Raw genomic sequence first — 17,924 nt, 5'->3', positions numbered from 1 at the left:
ATGTTTCAACATTTTCAGTATCTTATCCTGCTGAGTTACAGCCTTATAAAGTTGCATCATGGCAGAAAATCACAGGCCTGCAGGCAAGGAAACGTATCTAAGTCATCCTGCTACTAATTAAAAGCCTTACAGTCAAACTATAATGTTACTAGGATCTTCTCAAATAGCTCAAAGTATATCCCTACATATTACCTCACATATTCTTTTTTTAATAGCTTTACTGAGATATAATTCACCTACTATACAACTCACCCTTTTGAAGTACACTATTCATTGCTTTTAGTATATTCACAGAGTTGTGCAACCATCAGCACAAGCCATTTCAGACTGTTTGCATCATCCTGAACAGAAGCTCCCCGCCCATCGGAGTCACTCCCCACCCCCCCCCGCCTCCAATGCCCCCAGCCTACTCATCTACTCCTGTCCCTATGGAATGGCCCATTCTGGCCATTTCATATAAATGGAATCATACAGTGTATTATAACGTTTTGAGATCCATCCATGTTGCAGCATATGTCAGCACTTCGTTCCTTTTTCCTTGCTGAATAATATTCCACCTATACTACTATACTACATTTTGTTTATCTAGTCATCATTTGATGGACATCTGGGCTGTCTCTACTTTTTAACTATTAGGAATAACACTGCGATAAACATTCACGTACAAGTGTTTGTGTGAATGTATGTTTTAATTTCTTTGGGGTATATACCTAAGAATGGAATTGCTAGGTAACCCATGGTAACTTGACGTTTTTAACCTTTTAAAGAACTGCCAAGCTGTTTTCCAAAGTGGCTGCCCCCTTCTACGTTCCCAGCAGCGATGTATAAAGGTTCCAGCTTCCCCAGATCCTGGCTAACACTTGTCATTACCCATCTTTGATTGCAGCCGGGTAGTGGCTATGCACGCTACCTTCTGTGGTTCCGATTTGCACACCCCATGCCGAATGCTGTTGCAGCCGGGTAGTGGCTATGCACGCTACCTTCTGTGGTTCCGATTTGCACACCCCTATGCCGAATGCTGCTAAGCATCGTTGCATGTGCTTACCAGGCATTTGTAAGTCTTCTTTGGAGAAATGTCTATACAGATCATTTGCCCATTTTTTAATTGAGTCATTTGTCCTTTTTACTACTGAGCTGTAAGAGCTCTGTATAAATTCTAGATACAAGTACATTATCAGATATAAAATTTTTATGTATTTTCTCCCACTCTGTGTATCTCATCTCATCTTAGTGCAGCTACTTGCACTAAATAAACAGATGCCGTGTTGGTATCCCCATTTTACAGATAGAATTGGCATGTCATTAAACAGACTTGACAACTGGTTGACTCAAAAGTAAGCTTACAGCTGTGCTCCTGGTTTTATTCATTTAAAGATGAATGAATATTGATATTCATTCATTGTTATGAATATACATTGTTATCAATGTATATTGATGACACTGCAGCAGAACTTCCACGAAGTCTCCCCCAGTTCAACCCTGATGCTATCTTGTATCTACAATCAGACAATGTTATTTCCAAGTTATATAAAAGATGGTTCCTTCATTCACTGGAAAAAATAGTTATGAAGTGTTACGTCGCAGGCACTGTTTGACTCCTAGCTCAGGATGCATTCCTGAACATAACCAAATCCTTACCCTCATTAGTCTGATAACTTGGCAGTATTATGCAAAGTCCCTAGCCCTAAAAAAATTTCTTAATAGCAAACAATCCAAAGAAAGAAATTTTTCATCTTAATGCTTAAAGATCCACCCTCAACTCAGATGAAACACCACAGATTTTAATGTAGGCGATATCCTGTTTTTCAAAAAATCCGAAGTGCCAAACTTATTTTGTGGCCTAGGACGACCTTGTTTTTGAGTATTGGCCTTAGTAGGCCATCCCTTGCTTCTTGTAAATCCTTTTTATAATGCAGCAGTGCTTAGTTTAATGACATTTGTCAAAATGAAACTTGACTAGAAGAGGAAAATACTCACAGTTTTACCTTTAATCAGAAAAACCTGAAGGTCCTGAGTCTCTATCCTGGCCAGTTCCTACTCCATGCTGAGCAAAAAAAAGTTATACTAGCTCCATTAAACATAAAAACAAAAATACAGATTAAAAATTCACTAACTTACAAAGGCAGTTCTAAGCTTGTCTATCAAAGCATTCCTAGTACAGAGCAGAGGGACCAAATAATCCTCAGAAGACTGAAGGCCCAGCGCTAACGGGCCCAGGCAAACTTAAAATTTCTTAGACTGGTGTTTGTTCTCTTAAAGAGTTCCCACCAATGTTATATTCTAAACTATAATACATCTATGTTCTTTTGTTATAAAAAAAATTTACCATTCTTAATGAGGGTCAATATACGAATCTGCTGAGAAGGAAAGACAGAACTCACGGCTTATCAGTAACTCATTGCTCATCCATCTTTACCACGCAAATTTAGTAAATAAATGACAGCCAGCAAGTAAAGCTAACGCTGGGGAAGACATGCCTGCCTCCTAGTTTTGAGTGCCCTCAGCACGCCACTTTGTAACTGGAGGTTCCCACACTCCCTTCGCTAGAGGTGCCTAAGGATTTACGAGGCACAGCTCAGCTGGGGGAGCATGACCTGAGGTGACCCCAGGGACGGCCGGCTGCAAGCAGCAGCACCCCAGTTCAAGGCGGGCCTTTTCCACACTGTGACCTGGGAGGCTAGGCGTTTCCTGGAGGCAGCTCAGGGTTGCTCCGGGAGGATCAGAGAAGAGCTGTAAGTGGGCAGAGCACTGCACTTCACCTGTCTTACGTACTGGGCCTCCACAGACACTTTCTGAAGACTGAAATTAGACTGCAACGAAAAGGTCTGAAAACCTTAAGACTAGAGGAAGTCTTGGCCAGGCAGACAACAATGTGCATCAGATCTGAAAGACGAGGTGAGGAAGAAAGGGGAGAATGGATAATGAAGCCGGTGGGGAGCAGAGTCAAAAACAGGAAAGGGTGTGGAATAAGCCAGGGGTCAGGGTCAGGCCTTTATCCACTGAAAAGAATGCCTATTGTGGAGTGGGTGCGTCTGCTTAAAGGAACAGCCTGGGCTCCTTCACCCAGCACCACTCAACTGCTCAAACCTTCAACTCCAAAATGCCGCTTGCTGGCCCCAGTCTCTCCTTCTTGCTCCCCAGATCCCTGGCCTCCGTTGCCAACCAGCCTCCCACAGAGCAGCCAACATGAACCGTCAGAAAGTAGACCGTCACTCCTCTGACTGGTGGGTGTCTTTCCCACGACACCTGAACCAAACCCTAATTCCTCAGGGCAGCCTGGACACACCATGCCTCTCTCCTCTCACTCGTGCTCCGAGCCCTGGCCGGGGCTCTGCCCGGGCTGCGTCCGGACCCACGTGCACTGCTGTGTCCTGATGACGCTCGAGTCTGCTCCGAGGTCGCCTCTTCCTGTTCACGCTATCGCTCTCTGACCCCTGACCTTTCTTCATTTTTCTCTTTAACATTTTCTTACTGTCTGAAATTATCCCTGTTTGCCATTTGCCTCCCCGCCTAGGAGGAAGCTCTACCAGGGCGGGGACTTTGTTTTGATCACTGTTTTGGTCTTGGGAGCCAGACCACTGAGAACAGTGCCTGGAGGACAGATGTTCACCAGTTATGGAATGAGTGAATGAATCAGTCCTGCGTGATCTGAAAGGCGTTTAGGCCTCCAGCTTTTCCCCAAACCCCTCTCCTTTCGTACCTGATCCATCAACCACGCGCTCAGCTTTACTTCTTGTCCACTGTGACCTAGGATCTGATCACCCAGGTTTGCAATCACTCCTTTGCCTAAACTCTCAACTTTCTCGCCGGCCTGTCCTTCCCCTCAACCAGCCTAAGGATCTACTTCTTCACTCGCACACCGCAGCCACCCAGAGGTCGCTGCTATAAAAAGCCCCAGCCGTGCCGACGGGGGACTCTGCAAACACATGGTCCCGCACCAGGAGCCCATCCATCTTTTTTAGGGCTCTCAATCCAGTCCCTCTCTCACAGCCGACAGAAACAATTCCAGGCTTCCATCACTTTCTTCACGCTTCCTCCCCTCCCCCCCACTCCGTAAGGGACATCACCTCCACAGGAACAAGAGAGGTCATTAGGTCAGACTCCCTCCGTTTCCTCCGTCCCTCCGATCACCGACCACACGCCCGCTCTCACCTCCTTCCTGGCAGCGCGGAGAGGGCGGATGTCCTTCTTCCTGCCCGAAGTGAACCCCAGCCAGAGCTCTGGAAGGCACGCGAGGCAGCCCACCTCCTCAGGGATCTACCCTGTCACGGGTCCACCTGCCCCTTCCCCATCTTCCCCTTCCCCTTCTCATCAGGCTTCTGCCCCACTGCACACAAAGGCTCAAATTCTCCCATCACAAAACAAATGAACAAACAAAACTAATACAACTGCCCCAGACATTATGTCTCTCTCTTGCCTTTGTCCTCTTTTCCCTTTTCTCTTCGCAGCCAAGTGTCTTGTAAGACAGCTTGAACTCACTATTTTCACGGTTCTGCTTCCCCACTCCCAATTCACTGCTCGACCCCCTGAGATCTGGATTTTGCCTGCAAACACAAAACTGCTCTCTCCAAAACACATGTGACTTCTGAGCTGAAAATCCACTACGAATTTATTAAACCTGTCAATTGAACATCGACATCTTGTCTCCTGGCTTCAGTGACATTAGTGCTTGTCTCTTGGCTTCAGTGGCATTATTAAAGTGCTTGTCTCCTGGCTTCAGTGGCATTATTCTTTCTTGGTGCTTGACTTTTTTGGACCCTTCTTGGCAGTCTGCTTTGCTATCTACTGTGTGATCTGAGAAAAGCCTCTCTATGTGGCGTAGCAGTTACAAGCCCGGCCTTGGGCTTAGTCAGCGTGGGCTGCTGTAACAAAGCGCCATGACTAGGTGGCTTCAAGAGCATAACTTCATTTCCTCACAGTTCTGGAGGCTGGCAGCCCAGCACGGCTGGGTCCTGGTGAGAGCGCTCTTCCTGGGATCCAGAAAGCCTGCTTCTCACCGCGTTCTCACACGGCAGAGAAAGCTCTCTGGTGTCTCTTCCCCTTCTTGTGAGGACACCAGTAGGGTCGGGATCCACCCTCATAATCGCATTTAACCTTAATCGCCTCCTTAAAAGCCCGATCTCCAACATGGTGACATGGCGGGTTAAGGCTTCAACGTGAATCTGGGGGGACACAATTCAGTCCACAGCAGCCAATGGTAACTGCACTTTAATTAAAGCATGGTAAAGCTGAATGTTATGTAACAATAACTGTGCAAGTACAAGAACTCTAAAGCAGCAGAGAAAATGGGTATCACATGAAAATACCAGGCTACAAAATTTTATATCAACATGTAAAACATACACATATGAAATAAAAAGGAATATATCATAATTGTCGTCAGAGTGAGGTTCCAGTAAAAGAGCTTATTTCTAAACTCTTGGCTAAGCAGTTTGAAAAATAAATTTTCATAGAAAGACTATATAAGTGAAAAACTTCAACTGAACAAAAAAATCACTAAGAACAATTTCAAATCTAACTTTCCCTGTTTGTTTCCTGCTAACCTCATTGCCATCTGTACTAACTAGGATATAGGCCAATCTGCTGTGACAAAACCAAGAATACAATGGCTCAAATGAAAGAGGAGTTTGTTTCTCTCCCATGTAACAGTTCGGGGGCACACAGGTGGTCTCAGGAAGGTCCAGGAACTGAGGTTCCTTCTGTCTTGTCCCACCATCCCCTGTGGACACTGCCCTGGTCTGCAGGACAGAAGCTGGCTCACAACACCTTGCTCTTGTGGGTGGGGGAAAAGAACAGGACTAACAGCAGATCTGAATACAAATGTGGTTTAGAAGTTGCACTCATCGTTTCCACTCCCACCCACTGGCCAAAACTTAGACATGTGGCCTCATCCGCCTACAAGGAGCCTAAGAAATACAATTTCTCTGTAGGCCGAGCTAAATGTCAGAGGTGAGAGGGTATCCTTCTCCCGACTCTGGAAGAGTCGTCTCCTTCCTAAAGGGGCGCCCATCCAATCACTGGATTCCACTCCGAGTCTACGATCTCTGGGCAACGCACAATCTCTGCAACAGATACCGACGTGGCTCCATCCCAGCCCAGTGACCTACAAACTAACAGACCAGGAACCTTTTGCTCTCCACCACCCCCATAGCAACCAAAATACAACGAAACGAAAATAAGACGAATGCAGTTAAGTCTCCCATTCTGAAAAGAAAAGAATGGCAAATACACATTCTTACCAATGATGAGATACAGCTGGAAAAGAAAGGTGAAGGATCCCCCCTCCACCAAGGAAGCCAGACCCTTGGTTAAACTCAGTCCTGTCCTCTGGGGGGAAGGGGAGGGATCTCCTTTATCAGTTTGTCTGCTGGAGCCTGGCTTTGCCTCTGGAAAATTCTTTTTTTTTTTAATTTCCATCATCCTTTCTAGTCATATGTGAAGTGGATACGGAAAACTATGTGCTCCAAAGACGTGGCAAACAGCTGGTGCCAATTTGGGGGTCAAGGGTTGCTTTAGGTGTCAACGTCAAACCCACCACAGGCTTTTACAAGCCAAACTTGTGGCATCTTTGCCAATGTAAACCTCTCAAAAATTCAACAGGTCTGTTTGCCTTCAGTCAGTACCACATGAAAGCAACCACAACTAAAGACAGTCCCGTCATAGATACTAAGCTTGTCTTTTCTCCTCCTTCACTTGCTGGCTTCTGTGGCAGACCCATCTTTCCCTCAATTCAAGGTGAGCTACCTTGAGGTCATCTGACTCATGACAGGAGGATTAAACCACCACACCCCAGTGATGTCAGGCAGGCCACGTGACCTGAGACGGTTCTTCCCGTCTGACTGATTTCAGGCTCAACCATTTAATTTGCTTTGGCCAATAAAATATGAACAGAAGTAACACATGCCACGTCCAAGCACCTGATTCTGCCACATCCTTTTCCTTCTGCCACAGAACAGCAATGTCTCCAAAAAGCCTATTCCTTTGGCTTAGTGGAACAGACGATGTGGAACAGAGCCACGGACATGTCATGAGGAAGAAATCAACCTTTGTTGCTGTAAGGGAGCTGAGACTGTGTTTTTAAGTGCAGCTCTACCTGGCCATGGGGAAATTTTGATGGAATTTAACAAGTAATAACAACAAGGCCCTCAAAATTAAGGACTTGTTATTCAACAAAGGACGTTCTAGACAAAGTTAACAGACAGGCAAAAGACTGGGACTACCTATTCGCAACATCTAAAAAGAACCAAGGGATTTAATAGCCATTGTATGCCAAGGACTCTTGAAAAATAACAATAAAAAGACAGGAAGTTCAATTGAAAAGTGGATAAGAGACAAGCAGACAATTCACCGAAAATAAAATCCAAGTGGTCAGATAAAATACAGGCTGCCCCATTAACTCTGAATTAAAGATAGATAATGAAAAAAATTCAGTATAAGCATGGCCTGACTACTACACAGTATACACTTATACTAAAAAATTATTTGTTGTTTATTTGAAATTCAAATTTTATAATGTCCTGTATTTTTACTTTCTAAATCTGGCAAGCACAGGTGAAATCCATGTGGCTAACAAGTGAATGAAGAGAAGCTGAGTCTCACTAGTAATCAAAGAAATGCAAATTAAACCTACGTGATACCATTTTATATCTTTTATATTAGCAAAGTCCAGAAAACAAGGCTTTTATTGAAGTGCATATAACCCTGTATTTTTCCATTTTATTACAAAAGATCACCTAGCCTAAGATTCTTTTTTCATCACACCACTAGGCAATACAAGCCCAACTATTCACTGCATGTGCACAGAGAAAAACCACACTTCAAATCATAACTTCATACAGTAGGTAGTACAGGAATAATCCCAGTAACCATGGTCAGGCATCATAGACTTTTTCCTAGAAAACTTAACTACCTATTTAGAATAAATTTGTAAAAATGAAATGTTGAGGATTGAATATGCTTGAGTATCATTTCGTAATCAACAGCTCTTTCATAAGGAACATCATAACATTAATTTTGCTACTAGATGAAGATTAACCTCTTAAGGTTAACTCTCATAGCAGGTCAGAAACTTGGACTGTAAATAAAAACGAGAATCAGGCTTCACGGTTTCAAAGAGCTTTCACGTAAAAATGCTTTATCTAAATCACAACTATAGCTTTAGCACTGGATGATATCCATCTGGAAGGCAGAGGTAAGACACAAAAGCTGTAGGTTAAGGAAGGGAATAGGGGGACTTCCCTGGCGGCGCAGTGGTTAAGAATCCGCCTGCCAACGCAGGGGACACGGGTTCAAGCGCTGGTCCAGGAAGATCCCACATGTCGTGGAGCAACGTAGCCCGCGCGCCACAACTACAGAGCCCGCGTGCCTAGGGCCCGCGAGTCACAACTACTGAGCTCGCGTGCCTAGAGCCCGCGCACCTCAACAAAGAGCAGCACCCACTCCGCTCACCGCAACTAAAGAAAGCCCGCGCACAGCAACTAAGACCCAACGCAGCCAAACAATAAATATTTTTTTTAAAAAAAGGGAAGGGAATAGGAGAAGCCTGTAAACACAACGTATACAGCACCCATTCTTTTTTTTTTTTTTTTTTTTTTTTTTTTGCGGTACGCGGGCTTCTCACTGTTGTGGCCTCTCCCGCTGCGGAGCACAGGCTCCAGACGCACAGGCCCAGCGGCCATGGCTCACGGGCCCAGCCGCTCTGCGGCACGTGGGATCTTCCCAGACCGGGGCACGAACCCGCGTCCCCTGCATCGGCAGGCGGACTCTCAATCACTGCGCCACCAGGGAAGCCCAGCACCCATTCTTTTTTAAATATTATGAGCTTATTTCGTGTAAATACAGCATGTATGCTATTTTAAATAAAATTTCGATTCAAAACACAAAGTACACCAACAACTCATTTTGCCTTCTTGAACTTCTAGGATAAATAATGCCCTCTGAGTTGATTTTAACATCTCCAGAGGAAAACATTTTTAAAACTAAACTCTTACTATGAGAGATCAATTTAGAAAAAGACCAACATTTTGGCACAGTTCCGAGAAATAGTCATAAATAGCTCTTTATTTCATTCCGAAGCATAAAAATATTTCAAAATAAATACTAAAGCAAAATACTTTATATGAATGGTACTCTAATATAATAGTTGTGGTAAACTGATTTACAGATACTAACGTGACTCAGCCTCCCTTATATAAAAGACATGCAATATAATCGTGAACACTTCTAAAATGTTGGTATAGGGAAAATTGCTAGTTTGCTTTCAAAAGGAGATCACTTCTGGAGGTACCTCTAACAACAGCAAACCCAGCAAGCTTTTAGATCTATAATTCAGCTTCCATCAGGACGAACTGTGGCAGGCATCTGACACAACACACCCCCACAAGAGAGAAAGGTAAACATAGAAGTCACACAGCTTTCACCGTAATGTCTAAGGCATGAAAGTATTTCCATAAATCACATATTACCTTTTTAACTACATATAAAAATAATCCTTGAAACAGCCTGGGTCCCAAATATCATAGAATCCTGAGGCTACTGGGTAGGAAACAAATGATACTCACTGCACTCTTTTTTTTTTTCTTTTAAGTTTCAGAAGAAAAGCAAAATCAAAGTGTTACATTAGCACCACTGCTAACAAAGGTTTGACACAAACGTGGAGAATTTAAAGCACCTGTTCTTCACCTTCGAGAAAGGAAAAGATTATTCCTTGGCTCTTGTCCCAAGCTGGGAACAGGTAAACACAGAACCGGTTTTAAATAAGCCCCAATCAATCCATCCTTAAACTCTACTCAATATCTCCACTTAAGTACGCAGTTGAGAAAGTACGCCAATCAGGAACTGCCCCCCCTTCAGTACCTTTGCTCCTCAAAGCTGGCCAGTCCCTAAACTCCAAGTTTAAAGTCGACCAATCCTTAAATTGTCTCACTTTTGGAAAAAAAAAATCCTGAAACTCCATGCTTCCTCAAAATCCCACCTAAGCACATCTCTGCCTGTTGTGAGGACCATACGCTGCAGGCATGATTCTCCCTTGCTCAGCAAGTATGAAATTCAGCTTTGATCTAGCTACGCTGGAGTGGTGGTCTCCTCCTTCAATAATACGACAAATATTATGGTTACTTGGTTATTAGCATTTTTCTTCATGAAGCTAAGAAAAATATTTGTTATAATAATTCAATTTTATGGAAAGTTGAGTCTTTGTCTTTTAAGCCTAAGGATAATCCTTCTAGCCCAATACACAGCTGCACTAACAAAGGGGTCCCTTTCCTTCTCCTCTCAACCCCAGACCCACACCTCACACTATCAATGGTCCAAACCCAGCCGATGGATGTACCATATGAAACACTAAAATTTCCAATTACTGAAACTTGTATCAAGAATTGAGTGTCATCAAATAGTCTTCAAAGAATATGGTAACTGAGCAAATATTCAAGTAGATACTCTTTCTGACCTAATAGAAATGACAGTGTGGCTTGGTTTTTTAAGATCTGGAAACCTAAATTCTAAATCCTATCTTTGAGATTGGTTTACTTGGATAAACTGATCATCTTTTCTTAAATTTTTCAGTCTAGAAAATAAAGCGACCATCACCAGCTCCTACCACCTCACAACAATGATGTATGTACTCATTTAGAGTAAGATGAACTCTAAAGGTTTCAGAAAGGCAAATAAAACCCAACCATTATGTTATTTTGTTTGTTGCTAAAGTCAACTCAGCTTGAGGTTTAGGTCAGCATGGAAAAAAGTAGGAAAAACTGTCTCAATTTGACATAAAAGATGGCTGAAGAGAGTAATATAGGTTCTAATTAGAAAATTAGAATGAATGGGAGTCCTATCCCAAATATAAATCCCTCTATCAGACTGGCAAAGTGAATCGTGCGAGAGGGCTGCCTGACCCAAGTACACTCAGATACGGCTGAGGGCCACGTTTTGGACGGCTTGTGGACTTAGCGTTCTCAAAAAATAAATTCTAAATGGCAAGTGGTGTTACCTTACGGTTTATCAAAGCTCCGTGAGGTTTCCACTCGAGTCCAGTCAGAGTAGGATTACGAACACTGAATTACCAATTGATTCAAGTTAACATGAACATTTGACTAGGTGTTAAAGGAAACCAGAATGTCACCGCAAGATCTGCCATTTTGGCATATTGGTTATTTTGAATTAAAGGCACTTAAGAAATAGCAGGTACAAGAAAGACACTCTGAGTCTCCTTTGTCCTTCCTGAAAGCAAGAGATAAAAATCCCATGTGAAAGGTACTCTCTCTGTACCAGGAGGAAGACATTCTTATCAGCAGAGGCGGGGAACTGGGGGCTGAGAAATCTGTACAAACAAACCTTATTACAGTAAAACCCTTGTCTTGCTGTTACCTCCTCACCACTCACTGCCCCTGGCCCACACCCCTTTGTCTTGTCAACTCTTCACAAAGTTATCGTTTGTCTAAAATGTGCAAAAGCTTCCTGCTCTGGTCACTTCTTCAGGTCTTCATTCTCTTGTGAAGGCTCCCATGCATATGTAAAAGTTTAATAAAATGTGTATGTTTTTCTCCTGTTAATCTGTTTTATGTCAGTTTAATTCTCAGGCCCAGCTAGAGACCCAGAGAGGGTAGATGAGAATTTTCCCTCACCTACAGTGCCAAGAGGCCTACATAGTTAGGTTAGGCATAGATTTGGTGAATTCATACAGAAACTGTCGAATTTATTTCTAGAGAAGAATCCATGGAGAGGCAGTATAGCTCAGAGGAAACAGTCAAAACTACATTATGAGTTTGGTGACCTTGAATAAGTTACTTAATATCTCTGAACCTGTTTCCTCGTCTATAAAATAGGAATTATTTCACAGGACTGTCAGAAAGATTAAAAGAGATAATGATAGACAGTAACTTTAAAAGTGTCCTAAGCATCAGACCTCTGAGTCCTAGACTTACTTTTGTCACTAACTTGCTATAATACACATGACAAGTCATTTGATCTAAGTCGGTTTCCTCATCTGTCAAACAGTGGTGTAACGCATACCCTACACATGTCATGGGGTATTTATGACAATTAATGTGAAAAGGATTTTTCAAATATAGAGAAACCCTGGGAGTTTTGACTGGGAGATAATTAATTCCACACCCACAAAAATGAAGAGGATTCATACGAACAAACTTGTTACAACCCAGGATTATATAATGCTCCAATTAAATTAACTTTACTAAGAAAAACATTTCACACCTAAGAACATACCCGACACACCAGACCCGTTGGCAACCACTCGGCCATTAGCTACAAGAATTCTTTTCCACGCAATGAACGCACCAAATTGGCTCAGCTCTCCAATGAACTAAAAGCAGTTCAACACAATCTTTTGTTCGAGTGGGGTGTCTGCCACTTAAAACTACCCCTTCAATTTCTAAAGCATCAGGGAAAAAAAGGAAAAGAAGAAAGCTATACATTGCAGGGTTTCTCAACAGCAGCAGTGTTGACACTTGAACCAGATCATGTTTCAATGTCGGGGTTGCTCTGTGCACCGTAGGGTATGTACGCGCATCCTTGGCCGCCACCAACTGGATGCGCAGAGCAGCACCCCTCCCACACAGCTGTGACACCTAAAGATGTCTCCAGGCATTGCCAGATGTCCCCAGGGTGAGCTGGGGAGGGGACAAGATCATCCCCAGGTGCGATCCACTGAGCTACAGCCATAGTACTACCTTCCAGTCGTATTTATCTTACATCTCTCTCTCTCTCCCAATAGACTGGTGGCTTACAATGCAGTCTGAAAAACTAACAGTTTTGCAACATAAGAACTCAAGAAAAGAATGCTGTCTGTAAGACAGTAACGTCGTAAGAAGAATTACAGGTACGGTAGGGAGTTATGGTTCAATTGTCTCTTCCATCAACATGCTGTTTTTGCCTCATCCTCTCTAAGAATTCTCTTCTTGGGAGTCTTTTTGGGCTAACAATTTGGTTAGCCTGTCACTAAAGCTTAGTCTCCACCCAGACTTACTAATTCTTATTCGTTAGTGTTTACGTTGAAAAAGAAAAAAAAAATCAAGCCTTGACGTTTTAATTTCTAAGCAACCAAATATGAAATTAATCAAAATTAAGTGTTCCATAGCTATTTAAATTATTAAAATTAAACATTTAAAATATTAAGTAAAATTACCCAAATTAGTATTCAGCTATTACTGTAAATATATAATATATATGTTGAAGGTAATGTGCAAAAATAAAAGAAACCACACGAAGTAGAATTTTAAGCATCGCATTTAACGCCTACTACATTCCATCACTGGCTAGACACACGGTTTTCTACAAGAAACAATTTCCATAACATCAGTTATGATGTTAAGAGTACCAGTACACTGGTACTCTTAACATGGTAGTTTTTAAATTTGCCTAGGTAAATATAAATTTTAAACGCAATTTGGATAAGTTATCTAGGATGCTATATTTCACCTGGTCAGTGTTAGAAAGAGTGGCTTCTGTTGTCTTCAAACAGGACGGCTGACCATCACTGCCCCTCTGCCGGGAGCTACCTGACACAATTAATCGTCAACCTGCTGTCCCAGAGCCTGAACTTAAAAAGTGACAAAGCCTGAGTCATCAACAGGCCACTTAAGACGCAATTCTACTTTATACCATATCTAATGTTCTTAAGGAAGCTAACTGCAATTGTGGTTAAAAAAAATAGTGATAATCACTTCAACTCCATTAAATTTAGGGACGCTACAATAGCAGATTTAAGATTTTGTGAACTGCAAAATGAGACAGCACATCTCCACTTCTACACTTGTGGAGGATTCCTGTTTTAGAGTCCTGGGACTTGGTTATTCAGATCAACTCTCCCACTGAAAGCTAAAAAAGCTAAACAAAATATAACTGCTATCTGTTGCAGGGGGAAAGCTCTGAAATTAATCATGAAATCTGCAATGGCATAAACTTATCAATATATAATCTGCAATGGTTCAGATGTGAAATACTCACATTAGGAAGTAATAAAATTGTGATCAATGTATGGAGGTTATAGTACGCCCTGAAAGAAACCCACAGAAATAACATACCTATTCTTGTATGTATGGTTCAAGTTCCTGTGTTTCCACATTGTTCCACACAATTCCACTCATGACAAATATCACCAGATCCTCTTTCTCTGACAAGAAATACAGCTCAGTGTTAACGGGATGATCCGCAGAGAAACTCAAACTCATTCCGATGTGTGGAACTTTGGCCTGATTCACTTAACCGGGCGGAAACCTGCCTAAACACTTCACACAACCCCTCCATCACCCTCTATTATGCAAGCTGCAACATTTTAAGGCAACTCCCTTATTTCACCAGCTGGCCCTGTCAACACTGATGTAACAGAACTGGAAAAACTCATCACTCCACCATGATATTCAAATATCAAACTGTATTTCACTTGGGAAAAATTATACGGTTGCCAAATAAAACTAATGCAAATATAGTAAACTAGGCAAGGCTCTGAGTCATTCTTTTCTTGAAAAGGACTCTTGGGGAAACTCGAATCCATCCTGCGACGGCTCAGGCCTTCTTTTGCTCCTCTGACCCCGCCCCGCCCCACCCCTCAAGCATGCGGGGCAGAGCGGGGGCGGCAAGAAGGCCAGGATGAGCTCATTAGTGTGCGCTCCGTCCACTCTAGTTTTATCCCCACGGGTCCTTCCTCACACTCTGCTCCTCCAGAAAGAGAGCTATGTTTTATTCATCTCTGAACTCCCCAAACCTCAGCCAATATCCTGCATATAAAGTCATGCCTAACATCTACTCCATGGCAAGCACCAGATTCGGGACTAGAGACAGAGAAGTAGAAGAGATACGAACCTCAGCCTGGATGGATGTTGGCTGCCTGAACGGAATCAAGTAATGAAAGGCCAGTTAGCACAGCGCCAACTGCCTGTGTTCCTTTCTCCCCTTGCCAATCAAGGCTTAATGAGGAACCAAAGAGGGCTTTCTCTTAAGAAACACAAACGTGTGTCTTCAGCCCTGACCATTCCCCTGAGTTCCACATCCATACACCCAAGGGCCTACTCAACGTGTCGACTTGCAGGGCGTTACAGGGATAAACTGCATGGGCTTGGAAGTCAGACGGCTTGGGGTCTGAATCCCAGCTCCATCACTGCCCAGCTGGGTGCCAGCAGGCGGGTCACTCTGAACCTCTCTGTGCCTCTGTCTTCTCCCGCGTAAAGTGGGGGCCCTGAGGGCTCCTGGCACACACAGCTGTGATATAAGGATTAAATGAATTAACATGTGTAAACATGTTTAAAACCCCATCGGGCACACAGTTCACGCTTACACGGTGCTTACTGTTATTCCTAGCGCCAATACTGCTGTTACTATGTCAGGCATCTAAAACTCGTCCAAAACTGAATGCACGGTTTTCTTCCCAAACCCCTTTCTCTCGTCTCGGGAAACAGCGCCACTATCCATCCAGCTGTTCCAGCCTAAAACCTGAGAAGTCATCACTTCTTCCTTTTCCCCACCCTCCAACTAGCAAGTCCACACCAGCACTCCTGGCTTCAGAAGCTTTCCACGACTTTGCCCACGTACCGTCACCTCGCCAGTACCTCCCTAGTGCAGGCGCCCACCGTCTCTCCCCAGGGGGCAGCAAGACTCTCCCACCTCCCCACTCTCAACACTCCCCGCTCCACGACCCTCCGGCTAACTCTCCAAGAGCACTGAAGTCAGACGCTATTCCCGTGATGCAAACCTCCCTGTGGCTTTCCATCACGCTTCGAGGAGCATCTTCACTGCCCCACGCCTACAAGGGCCCTATCCCCATCGATAAAAATGGAGATAGTAATACAGACCTCAGAAGGCTGTAAAAACTTCATTAGGCGTTTAGACGAGGGCCTCACACACAGTAAGCTCCAGGCAAGGTTCACTGCTATGATTATTCCTGCCTGACATGCTCTTACCTCAGGCTCTTCCTCTCCCGTCAATCCATTCAACTACCACCCCCTTTGAGAGGTGTCCCCAGACAGACCCCCTCTGAAACGACCTGCCCTGCTCTCCCACTCTTGGCCTTGTCTTCCTTTGCTTCACCGCACTTACCGCCGTCTGAAATAACATCACGTCCTTGCTCTTTGCTGCCCAGTGCCCCGCCGGAACGTGAGCTCCACTAGGTTGGACATGTCATCTCATTTGATGCTCTAGTTCCGCTTCTGACCCAGGACCTGACTCTGAGAGCACAACACACCTCTTCCCCAGGTTAGGGAACCGGCGTGAATTTCTTAGTAACGACACCGTACTCTCATTTTCACCTTCATGACCACAGCTGAACCTCAGGAGAGCGATACTACGCATACCATCATCTCCCATTTTAGGGAGAAGGCTCAAGTTCCAAGTTTGGGTGACTCATCTTTGGACGCAAAGGCTAGTAACGAGCAGAACAAAGGTTCGAACCCCTGCGTTCCCAGTCTAAGGCCCTTCAAACTAGGATGGAAGAGTATTAGGCCCTGGAGCTGACTCTACGGAAACGTGATCTCTCAGTCTCCTGAATAAATACACCGGGGGTGCCTGGTCCTCCGCCCTTCGAAGTTCCTGACAAGCACCTGCCCTGCACCTGAGAACGATTCTGGCACAGCACTAACGCGTCGGCGGCGCACCAAGCCCGGGCGGGCAGGCAGCTACGACGGCGGGGCGTTCCATGGGGACACGGCAGCACCCCGCGACTCTTCCGGGGCGCTCAGAGTTCTCTCTGCAAACCCGCACGGCGGGGCCTCATAATCGCCGAGAGCGCTGCGGTGACGCTTCCAGCGACTTCTTGGCCCCCGTCCACCACGTTCAGATCGGCCGTCGGGCTCGAAGGCGGTCCAGGATCAGAGCGGGCGGAGGAAGGCGGGAGGCAGACCTGCGGCAAGGACCCCGGCCCACGAGACCTCTGTCAGAGGGCTGCGGGTCCCCACGTTCGCAGAGTAGCCCAGTGCCTTTGTACGCTTTCTCCTGGCGCGGTCACATGCTAGTGTCACCTCGCGTGCTCTCACGACGCGCCCGGCCCTGGGGCTGCCTCGGAGGGAGGCCGGAGGCCGCTTCGCCTCCAGTGTACGCGAAAAGGGCACTGAGGCAGCAAGTGGTCATCCCTGCAAGTGGCTCCGCCTCAGCCACCTGGTCGCTCGCGGGACCCCAGAGGAAGCCCGGGCGGGGGGGGCGGGGTGTCTCCGCAGGAACCCTGCACCCCTGACTCAGTATGTGCAGAGGGGAACCCAGTGCCCCCATCGGGGAAGAAAGAAAGGGGCCTCTCCCCCCCGGACTCCCCCCTCCCCGGCCTCGATATCGGCCCCAGGGGAGACGCTGCGGTGCTGCCAGGGCGCGGCCTCGCCTGCTCTCACGCCCGTCCCTCCCGCCGCGGAGGGCGCGCTCCCCGCCCGGGCGGGCACCTGTCCCGTCACCGCGTTCAGCGGCTCCCCGGACCGCCCCAGGAGCAGAACCCACGGCCACCACCGACTCCGGGGGTGCGAGCAGCCGGGCTAGCCCCGCAGGCCTGGGGAACTGCAGGAATCCTCAGAAACTTACAGTTTTCCTACCGCGTGCGCGTCACGGCGAGGTGACGTCATGAGACCCGGCGCCCGGGCAGGTCAGGCCGCGGGTCGCCGCCGCCCGCCCCCCCACGGCCCCGCCCCCCGCGCGCCGGCGGGAGACACGCCCTTCCTCAGCGGCCCCGCCCCGCCGCGGAGCCCTGGGAGCGGGCGCAGGCGCAGACGGCCCACGTGGCTGCAAAGGCCCTGGGAACCCAGCAAGCGGGCTGTCGCCCGGGGGCTGGAGCAGGACGCCAGGGTTGTGAGGTAGATTTTCCACAGACATCGCCTTCCCTCCCTCACGTGTTCCTTAAAAGTCCTCCACATGAGGAAACAGCCATTTGCTCTTCACCAGGTGCCACGGGCCCCTCGGCCGGGCGGGGTCAGCTCCCCCACCGGCCTTTGCTCCTGCCT

At 45.9% G+C, this 17,924-nt stretch overlaps 1 protein-coding gene across 4 annotated transcripts in view; it reads right to left on the bottom strand.

Moving 5' to 3' along the window:
- Nucleotides 1-17,595, bottom strand: part of ZNF438 (zinc finger protein 438) — a 175,545-nt gene extending 157,950 nt beyond the window's left edge. For 2 of the 4 annotated variants that reach the window (XM_060006351.1, XM_060006349.1), the window contains exon 1: nt 17,509-17,595. The gene's annotated coding sequence lies outside the window, so the exon portion shown is untranslated. Of the gene's footprint in view, nt 1-4,152; nt 4,840-14,039; nt 14,895-17,508 lie in introns of those variants that run through there. The other 2 variants (XM_060006350.1, XM_060006352.1) reach the window with 2 other exon arrangements.
- Between the last annotated feature and the right edge of the window lie 329 nt (nt 17,596-17,924).

The sequence above is a fragment of the Delphinus delphis genome, chromosome 2 (assembly GCF_949987515.2).
Source record: "Delphinus delphis chromosome 2, mDelDel1.2, whole genome shotgun sequence".
Lineage (NCBI taxonomy): Eukaryota > Metazoa > Chordata > Mammalia > Artiodactyla > Delphinidae > Delphinus > Delphinus delphis.
This window is presented reverse-complemented; position numbering and strand designations above follow the sequence as displayed.